This window comes from Aptenodytes forsteri, unplaced genomic scaffold (genome assembly GCF_000699145.1).
Source record: "Aptenodytes forsteri isolate BGI_AS27 unplaced genomic scaffold, ASM69914v1 Scaffold651, whole genome shotgun sequence".
Lineage (NCBI taxonomy): Eukaryota > Metazoa > Chordata > Aves > Sphenisciformes > Spheniscidae > Aptenodytes > Aptenodytes forsteri.
In genome coordinates, this window is record NW_008794079.1 from 226862 (window position 1) to 231543 (window position 4682).

A 4682-nucleotide genomic window follows, 5' to 3' on the forward strand; every position below is an offset into this window, starting at 1 on the left:
GCACGGCCGTGGGGCGCTCCTCCCGTCCGGGAAGCGGGGCGCTCGCCGGGTGTGCAGACGGGGTGGCTTTTCTGAGGAAGGGAGTTCCCCCTCCACCCCTGTCCCCTTCCCTCCTTGCCCCCGGAGAGGCGGGTGCGCTGGGTTTTAAAAGAGAAATAAAAGTTTGCCGATCTGGCGCCGGTGGGTTGGATCCCGTTGTGGTCTCTGCCTTGCGGTCTGATCCCCAAGGGTCTCCGTGTGTGCGTGTGCCCCGGGGCGCCCCGAAGCCCAGCTTTATCTTCTCTTTTTTATTTCCTCTTGCTCTGTGTGTTTCTCTTTATTTGTTCCTTTGGTTTTGTTTTCCTTTTGCTTAGCAGTAAAAATTTGTACATTTACACTTCAGATTGTTAATAGTAAAAACTGTATTTTGAATTTTTACATGAGAGAAGAAGAACCCAATTCTATCTATATATATATAAATATCTCTCTATATATATACATACAAATATATATAAAACAAATGGTCTGTCACCTGGTGGCTTTTCTATGGTTGAAAGCTTTATTTTTGTCATCTGTTCGGGAAGCGGATGGGATGAAGGCTCAGGAACTGCCTTTCATGCCCCTGGCCACCCTGCGCTGTGGGGCGAGGATCCCAGTGCCTGCTCCGGCGTCGGCCGTGCGGGAGCGGGAGGTGTTACCGTGCTTCTCCCATGGCAGCCAACACCGTGTGTGTGTGTGTGTGTGTTTGAATTGAATCCCGTGCTGTGGCTCCCTTGCCTAAATCCCGGGCTGGGCTCCGGGGCTGAGTTTTCCAGGATGTTTCAGAGGAGGAGATTGCAGCGGGGCCCACGCTGACACACCGGGGGTGTGGTGGACGCTGTGCACACCTTTAGGGGTGCATTTTTTTTTTTTTTAAGAACAATAAAAAAATCCTCGTTGTAGCGTTCAGAGCATTCGAACCTCCCTCCGTCCCGCTCTCCTCCACTCTGGGGTGGTCGCATGTGCTGCTGCTTGGTCACCTCGAAGGCACGGAGGCCTCTTGGCGTTGGGGTTCGACCGTAGCCGTGCTCCAGCTGAGGACTGATGCAGGTCGGACGTCAGGAGAAGCCGGTGCCCACCGCAGTGCCGCCTCTGCTGCGTGGGCTCAGTCTTCGAGGGCAGCGGCGGCAGCGTCCGGGAGCCGGTCTAGCCGAGATCCGTCGCGGGTTGCTGCCCTCCCCAACGAGATAAGAAGTCAACGCTGGGTCAGCCGGTCACCATGACCTTGTCTGAAATGCAGCGCCTCACGTCTGGAACGCCCCGCCTGCCCGGGGGGACAGGCGGGCTGGAGTCCCACAAGTGTCACGCACACCCTGAAATGCACCGTCGGGGACCTGGCGTGGGCGGTGCAGAGCCCCAAGCACGGCTCGTAGGTGAAGTCCCCGCTGTCCCTCATTCGTCAGTGAGGCACCAAAACAGATTGGGGGCCGAGTTGTCGCTCTGACCCCTCTACTTCTCGGGGTCTCATCCAGGGAAGGGGACACGATGATGTGTCATGGGGCCAGCGTATCTTGGTGCACTATCATGTCCGATTTAGTCAGGTTACTTGTTCGTGCCGTTGAGCATCTCCTGTCCCCATGAACGGGCTGCCTGCTCCAGGGCTGTCACGGTGACCCGCTCTGCCGTTACTCTTTGAGCTGCGGGGCAGGGATGTCCCTTCACAGCAGTGTCGATCCCATGGGGTGGGGGACATTTAGCACTGGACCCCCTCTCCAGCTCAGCCTGGCCTGGCTTGGCTTGCTCAGAGGTGGTGTTCCCTCCGAATGGTGGTGGCCTGTCCTGCGTTCAGGTCCACTGCCACTTCTCCATGGGGAGAGGGGTCACCTCCCACTCCCGCAGCCGCTGGGCCAGCCCCCCTTTCCGCGGGACACCCACCTCCCTCATTCCCTCCCTGCCATTTATGCCAGATGTTTGCCCTTGCTCCTCCTCTCCGTCAGCGCTTGAAGTCGCTCCGCTTCCGACTTTCTCCAAGTTCTGCCTTTGGGTTTGGTTTGTCAGTTGTTTCCCCAAGGTTGTCCACCCCACACGACCGAACTTGTCACCCCTGTGGACATCTGCTCTGCCAACGCTGGGTTCATCTTCCGGACCAAGAGCTGTGCCAGGAGATGGGAATTACTACGTTGAGAGGAGGATGTGGCGTTCGAGACGAGACCCGTGTGTGCCTTTCCCCAAACTCACATGATTTGCAGGTCTGTGGTGCCGTGAGCTCAGCCCACGTTGTGGCTGAGGGTCCCGGCCCACTCCCGACCCTGACCCCGTGGCTCTGCCGCCCTTCACCGCTGTGGTGGCAGAGGGGCGACGTGCGAGGACCCCCTCAGCTCTGCGTGGCAGGATCAACGCCCACTTCTGCAGCGCGCAGCAGTGCTCGATCAGGAGTCGTGTGTCTGGCAACGAGCGGAACGCAACTTCCTTCAGCAGCCCAGGCGTAACTAAGCAATTAAAAATGGGCTGGGTGACAGCGTCCGCGTGGAGCTGTGCCCTGCGGGGACCGTGGCTCAGCCCGCGCTACGCAGCATTTCCACATGTGGTCACACCGATGGACGGACCAGGGGTGCAGGGACGCTGAGGGAGCCACGGTGATGGCAGCCGTGCGGTCAGTGGGGTGCCAGGGATGGGGAGCTGGACAGTCCCACGGGGTGGAGGACGTCTGGGCGTGGGACGGAGCACACGGCAGGGCCAGCCGCACAAGCCGCTCTGCACGGGCACGTGGTGAGAAGGACGAGGGAGCATCGTTGCCCTGCCTTCAGGATCGATGCAGTGGCTGGAAACGATCCTGTTACTTGAGAAGGTCGTTACAAACACGGAGAAAGTGTAGGAGCCAACAAAATTACTGCACGCTGGGGGTAACACTTCCCAGTGAGGGACTGCCCAGTCTGCGCGGGGTATCGCAAGGGAGGCAGTGCTCACGCCTGCGCTGGGAGGTCAGAGCAGGAACCGGTAGCTGGAAGCTAAAGACAGACAAGTTTAACCTGGGAAATCAGGTTTCCAACGCCGCCGTGTTTGACTCCTGGAGTGACGGATCCGACCTCCCCTGACACCATCGGCCCAGACCGGCTGCCTTTCTGGCAGGAGTTTTGGCCTGACGTGGATTACTGCCCTCCCTTCAGACACCGTCAGCAGCCCTCGCTGCCTGAGGATTCCCCGGGGTGATGGCTCCATGCTTCCCGCTCTCTCCAGACAGGGCATTTCCCGGGTGTCCTGAGTGTTGCTTCAGTGGGACCGGCTCAAGGTGGCCCTTTTGCAGCTCCCGGACCCGCTGCAATGAGGGGGGACATGGTGGGGAGCGGGGAGCAGGGGTGGTCTGTGGTCATGACTTGGCAGGACGCGTGGATGGCTGCAGCACGCGATGCCGTGCACAACGCTTGGCGGTTTTGGGGTTTTCCCCATCTACCTCGGTCAGGGTCCTTCCATGCCGCCTGGTGCGTCGGTGGATGCCCGCAGCTGGGGGGGTTTCATTCCTCCTGGAGCCGGCAGTCGGCTGGAATAGGAGATGGTGGAGATGCTGGCACCGGCACCCGCCTGGGCAGGCTCTGCTCCAGGCTGGGTGCTGCCGCGGCAGAGGGCTGTGCAAAGGGGCAGGAAGCCTTTGGGCAGGTCCCAGCGGTGCCACCGCATTTGGGGGGCAACATCGAGGGGTAAAGCTCTTCCCTCCTGTGGCCCTGCTCTCCTCGGGATGGGGGGTCATGACGATGCTGCCACGGCTGCATGGGGCAGTGGGTGGCTGGGGGCAGTGACCCCTCCGCAGCCCTGGGGCTGGGGGTCCCCCGAGTGCTGCGGGAGCCCCTCGCTCCAGGCGGGCCATAACGATCCAACTAATCGTGTGTGACACGGGCGGCCAGCTTGCATGATCTCATCCCGGCTAATGAGGTAAATGTCTAGTGGGGCTGAGCACCACCACTGGAAACTTCCCCCCGTAATTCATCACCCGCCGCCGAAGACGCCTGCGTCCCCCTCACGCCCGCTCCAGCCCGCGGTAACCGGAGCCGCCGAGCACCACACCGGCAGCGCCACAGGGGACAGGGCCGCTGATGAGATGCAGGGGGGACGGGGCCCCTCGCACTGCTGCTGCGGGGCCACCCCAATGAACCACCCGGGGCGACCGGCCAGGAGAGGGTCCCATAGAGGGGCTGCAATATGGAAATGGGCTGGAGGGTACTGGCAGTGGAGGGACCCCGCTGGGCTGCTCAGTAAACCCCCCAGGGACCCCTACATGGACTTACAGCCCTGTGGGGCGTGGGGTCCCCAGGGTCCCCCAGGTGATTCCCATCGCCATGGGGAGGATGGTGGCACTTTCCCGGTGCTGGGAGCGGACCCCAATGGGCAACCCCCAGTTTAGCTCAGAGGCAGCCCAGGAGCTTCCGAGGAGTCCCCTTACACGGGGTGGCCCCTCGCTGACCTCCATCCCACCATCCCTGATGCTGGGGAACATCCCCCCCCCCCCCCCAGGGTCCCCCAGGTGATTCCCATCGCCATGGGGAGGATGGTGGCACTTTCCCGGTGCTGGGAGCGGACCCCAATGGGCAACCCCCAGTTTAGCTCAGAGGCAGCCCAGGAGCTTCCGAGGAGTCCCCTTACACGGGGTGGCCCCTCGCTGACCTCCATCCCACCATCCCTGATGCTGGGGAACATCCCCCCCCCCCCGGTCCCTGTGAATGCTGGGCTGG